General features: G+C 39.8%; 4 long non-coding RNA genes across 5 annotated transcripts; 2 read left to right on the forward strand and 2 right to left on the reverse strand.

The window, feature by feature from the left end:
* Positions 1–141: 141 nt before the first annotated feature.
* LOC144027288 (uncharacterized) lies at positions 142–1,476 on the forward strand. Of its 2 annotated transcripts, XR_013285419.1 has the most exons (3): positions 142–436; positions 850–1,080; positions 1,352–1,476. It is a non-coding gene; the product is annotated as an uncharacterized LOC144027288 (long non-coding RNA). The 2 variants fall into 2 exon arrangements; XR_013285418.1 differs by having other exon boundaries at positions 142–1,080.
* LOC144027290 (uncharacterized) lies at positions 173–4,393 on the reverse strand. The gene is made up of 2 exons (XR_013285421.1): positions 2,269–4,393; positions 173–2,187 (listed from the first exon to the last, which is right to left on the reverse strand). It is a non-coding gene; the product is annotated as an uncharacterized LOC144027290 (long non-coding RNA).
* Positions 4,392–5,767, forward strand: LOC144027287 (uncharacterized). The gene is made up of 3 exons (XR_013285417.1): positions 4,392–4,689; positions 5,139–5,372; positions 5,651–5,767. It is a non-coding gene; the product is annotated as an uncharacterized LOC144027287 (long non-coding RNA).
* On the reverse strand, positions 4,458–7,529 carry LOC144027289 (uncharacterized). Its single transcript, XR_013285420.1, has 2 exons — positions 6,661–7,529; positions 4,458–6,579 (listed from the first exon to the last, which is right to left on the reverse strand). It is a non-coding gene; the product is annotated as an uncharacterized LOC144027289 (long non-coding RNA).
* Positions 7,530–9,414: the final 1,885 nt, after the last annotated feature.

Consider the following 9,414-nt stretch of genomic DNA (forward strand, 5'->3'; position numbering starts at 1 on the left):
ATAAGTGTCGTGCATAATAAATGCAAAAAAATAGAATAAAAAAATACAGATTGAGACTTGTGTTTGTATAAGACTAGATGTACTGATCCCACAGCTAGGAATTTCAGACACATTTATGTAATAGGACGAGTAATAATAGGTCGCTTGCACATGTCGTCACTTCCGCCTCGGATTTCTCGTAGTCGCCATGCTGGGTGGCCTCCATTTACGTAGCGATTCGGTCTAACACGTATCTATCACGTTTGTTTTCTGCGTTTAAAATGGTACATTGTTGCTGTATCGTTGGCTGTTCGAACAAAGCCAAGGGGGAAAATGGTCGGTCTTTTTTCCGAATTCCGAAAATAATTAGGAACCAGGGCCTGGAGACAGAGGAGTGCGGACTCCGGAGGGAAGTCGTTACTTTGGGCTCGTGTGTGCAGCGATCACTTTGTGAGCGGTAAGCTTGTTTACCTTTATTTAATGCATGAGGATTAATAACGTTTCGACCGCCCATATATGGGCAAGTTGCTTATGTTTTGGATTCATGAGCAAGCAAGTTCGGTAGTACAAGCTGGCTAGCGGACGTTAGCCGAAAGCTAACATCGAACATTTTCACCCAAGTAGTGCCAGTGCAAAGTGTTTACTGCTGAAATTGGATTGATTAGTCTTGGGCTTTTAATGCCGATAACATGTTTTTTGGTGGCAAAATGTAAACTTGGAAAAAAAAGAGACAGAAGGGGCTGATGCAAGAAAACAGAGCCCCGGTAGCCTACACATCATGCTAAAGAACTTATTCACGGCCACCCTACTGCGGTAAAATAACCAGTCTTTCCATATTTTATTTGTTTATATATTTGTTTATTTTAACAGGTCGCCCTGCGCCCGTTTTTCTGTCCAATCATCCCGACTGGGCTCCAACATTAAAGTTGGGTCCCAAGTTACAACATCTATGTCTCAGCCCAGTCGGTGCCAAGATATGAACGTGCACAGGAGAGACAAGCAAAGAAAAGACGACTCGAAGTGGCAGAGATTGTTGCAGTTATGCAGCCAGATGGCTCCAGTAACCTGTACCCTCAAGTACTGCTGACATCATTGACTCTGGTATGCCACTCAGAATTCATTACATGATATATTGTATGCATGAGTGAATGTATGTGTTTTTGTTTGTGTGTGTACACGCACCTTATATTTTAGAGACATTTGGAAGTGTTTATAGAAATAAGTATTTGCCTGTAGCAATGTTCATACATTAAAAAATGCAACAAAATGTGTACATTTCTTTTACACTGACAAAAAAACTATACTACTTTACTATATTAAACCTATTACTGGTACCGTATTTTTTTGATTTTTTCTTTATTTTTTTCTTTAGGGATCTCATGCCACACCGACTTGATTGCCAATGACATGATGGAAACGAAGGCGAGCATCAAAGCATTGGAGGAGGACAACATGCGACTGTTTGTTTGGCGCTAATAAAGGCAGCGTTTATACAAATTCTATTGTTGGGTTTGTTTACAAAGCTATACATAATACAAATGACAGGATTTGACTCAATGTGCAATATGGTCCCTCTTAAAGTAATGGCATAAATCTCTATTATTTCTAAAAGCACAAAAAATGAAGTGAATAATGATTAGATGTAGTAATTTCAGGGATAAAATTGAACTGTTAATTAATGTATTTATTTTAGCACAGGTGCCTACCATCCTGAGATGACGGTATGATGTAATGTTGATGGGGTACGCAATGACTTTCATTATGCTATGTACAGAGGAAAAAGTTGCTCTCTTTTAAATTTGTTTAATGTAAGACAAGTACCAGTACTGTGTTACAGTTTTCCCAATAATCCTTGTTTCACACTTGTCACAAAACCACTGTCCTTTTGGAAGTCTAGATTGGCACACTTCAAGTGATAATATTTGATTTTACAATCTGCTGCAGCACAAAAAACTACTTTATTCCGCATCTTTGAAGTACATGAGCAAGTGGTAGGTGACAGCGGCTGAGCAGGAACACTGGAAGTCCACTGCTGATCTAGTAAATGCTCTCCCGAGCAGTTCAGGTAAGGAGGGGATTTTGGGGAAAAAAAACTCTGGCTTTTCCAACTGGCCAAAACGAGCGATCTGGGTGGACTCGCTCAATCACACTTTGTCCACACCACAAAGTCGCAGAAGTCCGTCCAGTTAAACTAATCTGTGCCTGAATCTGAAAATATTACAAACATTGTAATGAAAATATGAAACATAGAATTAAATAAGAAACTACAAAAAGTAAAGCCATACATACCTGGTAATAATATTGGTGTTGTCGTGACAAGTGATGGGAATTGTTGCCATCTGGCACCAGACAGAAATTGGGTGTTGTGACAGCCTCCTTAACCGTGAGATCATAAGAAAAGCTGTCAGTATGCTCAGTAGTTACCATGAACACGTTTTATTGTACTGGAAACTGAAACTAAAAATACGTCCTCTGAGAGTGGTTAACCTTAACCATTTAGAATAAGTTGATTAAGTAACATGTAACTAGTGAAAGGGTAGCATTAAATTTAATTAAGCCACGGGGAGGCTGTGCATAGTTACTTTTTATTCTTATACGCTCTGCCATATTTGCCTGTTATAAAATTGTTAGAAAAACCACATCAGGTAAACCTAGCTGTGCATGTAAACACAATGATAACAGGAAGCCTGAGAACAAATCAACATTTTTGTGTGCAGAATTACCAACACCATGTGGTTTACTTACGTGCAACAGCAACAGTTTCTTCTGATGCGATGTTAAAGTTTACACTCTGTATCCACCCGCTTACAAAATAATTGTAAGCCTCCAGGGATTTGTTGGCGTGTTATGGAGCATGTTGTCAACACGAGGTAGGGAAAGATGTCCAGAGATGTCACATTTGGCCAGCAAGCTTTCTCCGTCAAAAAAAAAATCACCCTTGGTCAGGACGTAATTAGGATCAATCCCGCCACACAGAGACACCTTCTGCCTGTATCGTTGTTTTTGATCTTCCGGTAAATCGTGAAAATACTGCGAAAATTACATCAGGTTGATAAGCTCTACCGTGTAACTCGCGAGTGTACCTTGTGAACCGGTGGACACCCAATATGGCGCCCGAAGGAAAAACTCCCATGATGCATTACGATGTGCAAGCGACCTATAAAAGCATTCAAGGGATCCAATGACTGTTAAATTTGTAAACAATTTGGCTATTCATAGCCCACCCCCAAAATGTACTTGCATGTTCTTCCAAAAGTGTTCCAAAACATGTCCTTCTTGCATACACACCTCTCTGCAGGTCACCCCACTGATTTTTCACTGGATTTAGGTCTAGGCACTGGCTTTAATGAATCAAACCCAAAACTTCTGGATCAGCAATTATTTTTGCTGTTTTGCTGAAAGGCAAACGCTTGGACGATATGTAAAATCATGGCAGAAATTCTTCACCCAAAATCTATTTGCAGCAAACCACATCAATTGAATCAAATAAAAGTGCTTGGTGAAGACTTCCTAGATATCTAATTATTATGCCTGTATTACATTATCACATGCTGACACAATGGCATGCTGACCACAATCATGTTTCCTGACATTTCGTTGTCATGTCAACCATGTTCTCTGTTCAAATTACACAAACGCATTTGTAACAAACCACGAGTCACACCTCAAATTAAAGTGCGGAATGATGACTTCTCAGATCTATAATTATGACATCATATGACCAAAAAAAAAATGCCTGGAAATGTCATCAATTTCCTCAACAACAAAAAAAGCACCAAACCACATTGTCACGCCTCAAATTAAAGCACTTGACAAAGACTTCCCAGATATGTAATTATTTTGTCAGTATTACATCATGACATGCTGACATAATGACCAGAAAACATTTTTTTTTTGTAATGTCAATCTTCTCCTATTCAAATAACAATATGTTTGCAACAAACCACATTGAGTCACACCTTAAATTGAAGTGCAGGATTCTGACAGTATGACACGATATGACAAAACCAACTGTACTGCCACCTATCTCCTTGATAAAGTCATAAAAATCTACTTGTAACAAACCATGATGGTGTCACAATTCAGAAAGTGCATGATGATGGCTTCCCAGATATTTCATTATTTTATCAATAGTCCATAATATGATGATGCAACGGCCAAAAAAAAACAAAAAAACAAACATGTCTTGTGGCTTTAAAATGTCCTCAATCTCCACCTCGTGCTAAACTCAAATCCGTTTCAGCAGCACAATCATCCTCACACAAACATGTCATCAAGTAACATGTTGGGCACCCTGTGGGCGACACAGCTTGTTAAATCCAGTCAGAATGTGTGTCTAATAAAAACCAGAGAGGGTGAAGGAGGAGCTTCCATATGTGTATAAACATGTCAGCATATAGGCCTACTGTATAGGTCGCTTGCACGTGTCGTCACTTCCGCCTCGGATTTCTCGTAGTCGCCATGCTGGGTGGCCTCCATTTACGTAGCGATTCGGTCTAACACGTATCTATCACATTTGTTGTCTGCGTTTAAAATGGTACATTGTTGCTGCATCGTTGGCTGTTCGAACAAAGCCAAGGGGGAAAATGGTCGGTCTTTCTTCCGAATTCCGAAAATAATTAGGAACCAGGGCCTGGAGACAGAGGAGTGCGGACTCCGGAGGGAAGTCGTTACTTTGGGCTCGTGTGTGCAGCGATCACTTTGTGAGCGGTAAGCTTGTTTACCTTTATTTAATTTAATGCATAAGGATTAATAACGTTTCGACCGCCCATATATGGGCAAGTTGCTTATGTTTTGGATTCATGAGCAAGCAAGTTCGGTAGTACAAGCTGGCTAGCGGACGTTAGCCGAAAGCTAACATCGAACATTTTCACCCAAGTAGTGCCAGTGCAAAGTGTTTACTGCTGAAATTGGATTGATTAGTCTTGGGCTCTTAATGCCGATAACATGTTTTTTGGTGGCAAAATGTAAACTTGGAAAAAAGAGACAGAAGGGGGTGATGCAAGTAAACAGACCCCCGGTAGCCTACACATCATGCTAAAGAACTTATTCGGTAGCCTACACATCATGCTAAAGAACTTATTAACGGCCACCCTACTGCGGTAAAATAACCAGTCTTTCCATATTTTATTTGTTTATATATTTGTTTATTTTAACAGGTCGCCCTGCGCCCGTTTTTCTGTCCAATCATCCCGACTGGGCTCCAACATTAAAGTTGGGTCCCAAGTTACAACATCTATGTCTCAGCCCAGTCGGTGCCAAGATATGAACGTGCACAGGAGAGACAAGCAAAGAAAAGACGACTCGGAAGTGGCAGAGAGTTTGTTGCAGTTATGCAGCCAGATGGCTCCAGTAACCTGTACCCTCAAGTACTGCTGACATCATTGACTCTGGTATGCCACTCAGAATTCATTACATGATATATTGTATGCATGAGTGAATGTATGTGTTTATGTTTGTGTGTGTACACGCACCTTATATTTTAGAGACATTTGGAAGTGTTTATAGAAACATTTGCCTGTAGCAATGTTCATACATTAAAAAATGCAACAAAATGTGTACATTTCTTTTACACTGACAAAAAAACTATACTACTGTACTATATTAAACCTATTACTGGTATGTATTTTTTTGTGATCTTTTTTTTTATTATTATTTATTATTTCTTTAGGGATCTCATGCCACACCGACTTGATTGCCAATGACATGATGGAAACGAAGGCGAGCATTGAAGGAGGACAACATGCGACTGTTTGTTTGGCGCTAATAAAGGCAGCGAATATACAAATTCTATTGTTGGGTTTGTTTACAAAGCTATACATAATACAAATGACAGGATTTGACTCAATGTGCAATATGGTCCCTCTTAAAGTAATGGCATAAATCTCTATTATTTCTAAAAGCACAAAAAATGAAGTGAATAATGATTAGATGTAGTAATTTCAGGGATAAAATTGAACTGTTAATTAATGCAGTTTATTTTAGCACAGGTGCCTACCATCCTGAGATATTTACATTAAAATTCCTTACTGCTTATCCTCACGAGGGTTGATAATTTGTGTCAAAATATTAGGCCATTATTTTAAGAGTATGACGGTATGATGTAATGTTGATGGGGTATGCAATGACTTTCATTATGCTATGTACAGAGGAAAAAGTTGCTCTCTTTTAAATTTGTTTAATGTAAGACAAGTACCAGTACTGTTACAGTTTTCCCAATAATCCTTGTTTCACACTTGTCACAAAACCACTGTCCTTTTGGCAGTCTAGACTTCCAAAAGGCAGTCTAGATTGGCACACTTCAAGTGATATCATTTGATTTTACAATCTGCTGCAGCACAAAAAACTACTTTATTCCGCATCTTTGAAGTACATGAGCAAGTGGTAGGTGACAGCGGCTGAGCAGGAACACTGGAAGTCCACTGCTGATCTAGTAACTGCTCTCCCGAGCAGTTCAGGTAAGGAGGGGATTTTGGGAAAAAAAACTCTGGCTTTTCCAGCTGGCCAAAACGAGCGATCTGGGTGGACTCGCTCAATCACACTTTGTCCACACCACAAAGTCGCAGAAGTCCGTCCAGTTAAACTCATCTGTGCCTGAATCTGAAAATATTACAAACATTGTAATGAAAATATGAAACATAGAATTAAATAATAAACTACAAAAAGTAAAGCCATACATACCTGGTAATAATATTGGTGTTGTCGTGACAAGTGATGGGAATTGTTGCCATCCGGCACCAGACAGAAATTGGGTGTTGTGACAGCCTCCTTAACCGTGAGATCATAAGAAAAGCTGTCAGTATGCTCAGTAGTTACCATGAACACGTTTTATTGTACTGAAAACTGAAACTAAAAATACGTCCTCTGAGAGTGGTTAACCTTAACCATTTAGAATAAGTTGATTAAGTAACATGTAACTAGTGAAAGGGTAGCATTAAATTTAATTAAGCCACGGGGAGGCTGTGCATAGTTACTTTTTATTCTTATACGCTCTGCCATATTTGCCTGTTATAAAATTGTTAGAAAAACCACATCAGGTAAACCTAGCTGTGCATGTAAACACAATGATAACAGGAAGCCTGAGAACAAATCAACATTTTTGTGTGCAGAATTACCAACACCATGTGGTTTACTTACGTGCAACAGCAACAGTTTCTTCTGATGCGATGTTAAAGTTTACACTCTGTATCCACCCGCTTACAAAATAATTGTAAGCCTCCAGGGATTTGTTGGCGTGTTATGGAGCATGTTGTCAACACGAGGTAGTGAAAAATGTCCAGAGAAGTCACATTTGGCCAGCAAGCTTTCTCCGTCAAAAAAAAAAAATCACCCTTGGTCAGGACGTAATTAGGATCAATCCCGCCACACAGAGACACCTTCTGCCTGTATCGTTGTTTTTGATCTTCCGGTAAATCGTGAAAATACTGCGAAAATTACATCAGGTTGATAAGCTCTACCGTGTAACTCGCGAGTGTACCTTGTGAACCGGTGGACACCCAATATGGCGCCCGAAGGAAAAACTCCCATGATGCATTACGATGTGCAAGCGACCTATAGCTAGCTGCTGTATGCCGGGGAGACATGGCGGAATGCCACAATGAACCCACTGACCGCATCCCCCCTCCTTCACCCAAGCTGTGCTGCATGAGGCCAACTTGGGGATGTGAGCCAGTAGCAGCATAACACACGAGGCCCAGGCCAAGTGGAGCAACAGTGGCCATGTGGAATTCTGGGACCCTTCAGCACGGTGTCAGATTACAGCTAGTCTTTTGCTGACTCTGGTGCAATGCCAAGGGATCCTCACTCAGGCATGTGATGCATTTAAGATATTTGTCAAGATAAGCCTGGAGTACATTAATAGGAAAAGTTGCCCCCCCCCCCGAACAGTGTAATCAGTGCGTGTAATGCGCCTTGAAATGTTGTTGACATGTCAGAGGGAACCATGCAAAGTGTAGCGACACATTGTGGAAAAGATTTGGCTGGAGTTTGCAGCTTTCGAGTACAAAAACAAAGTTTGTCAGAAAGTGAGTCAAGCTTGTGGAAAGGTGTGTGCTGCCACCAAGCGGTCAAGCACAAAAATACACCTCATTTGTGGGAATACGTTTGACAAATACATACTGTATATATTTTAATACATGTTTTATGAGGTGAAAAAAAGGACATTACATAACTAGGATTTTGACTTTGACTTTAGAATAAAAGATATGAAAGTGTATTGCCGCACTACTGGTGGTCACTTTACCTTTGGTCGATGACTCCGCATTGTTTGCACAGCTGTCATATGTCGTTATTACCACACTAATGGTAACCATATAATATTTTACGTAAAGACTGTGTACTTGTGTCACATCTTTGTTTGTCTTAGCCTTTTACAAGTGTAGCTCATATTACGGAGACAAATTGCTTGTGTGTTTTCACCTAACATGGCCACACGTACTTGGCCAATAAAGATGGTTCTGATGACCATTTTCCATAGCACTTGTTAGCCTATCCCAGCTGACTTTGGGTGAGATGTGGGGTACAGCCGAGACTGGTCGCCAGCCAATCAATCCTAGGGTGAAAAAAACAAAAAAAACAAAACTTGCCCATCCAAATAAAGCAGACACATTATTAGCAATTTCACTCGGTATGATGCAGGCATGTTGGGGGGGAAAGAAAAAACGTACATTTGTTAAGTCGTTGTGATTTGACAGTATGATAAATACAGCATCTTTTTTTTTTTTTGAAAAGGTCGTCTCTGGCTCCATCTTGTGGCTCTAATTTAATTTACAAGAAACCACTACACTTAAAAGACAACTCATCAGACAGAAGGCATGTCAGTAAAGAAATAAAAAAATAATAAAAAGGGGGGGGGGGGGGGGGCTTAAAACCCATCCCATTTTAGTGTCATAGTGGTCCTCAATTACAAAGATGCTTTTCTGCAGCAGGGTGTGATTGACACCTCGTAAGTCACAACCTCTCCGATCGGTAGTTTTGTTCCTCGGTGTGCTGGGTTCTTGTAATATTAATATCAAATTAAAAGCGATGGTTCTGAGGCAACTGATCCCCCCCAGTGTATTATTTATTTACTGCTATCAAGCCATAATAATAATTCTTTTGTTAAATTGTCGCAAGGTCGTACTTTTATTTAAAAATGCACATCTGTATCGTAATACTGAGAGAGCAAAAGAGAGATAGCGAGAGATAGATAGCGAGATAGATATCTAGGAGTGTTTGTTGCTTCCTATGCTCCCTAACGTTCTATTTCCGAGGAAACAAAAGTGAAACCAAATGTCAGTAATTTCATGAACTGCCATTTTGTATCATACTGTACATGCTTCCTTCATAAACAGGCCTCCATTGCATTACAGAATCAGACAGACGGCAATAATCAGTATGGGAATTTGACCAAACAGGATTTGAAAGAATTTTTATTGAAACAAAAGATTTTCATTT

The sequence above is a fragment of the Festucalex cinctus genome, chromosome 10 (genome assembly GCF_051991245.1).
Source record: "Festucalex cinctus isolate MCC-2025b chromosome 10, RoL_Fcin_1.0, whole genome shotgun sequence".
Taxonomy (NCBI): Eukaryota; Metazoa; Chordata; class Actinopteri; order Syngnathiformes; family Syngnathidae; genus Festucalex; species Festucalex cinctus.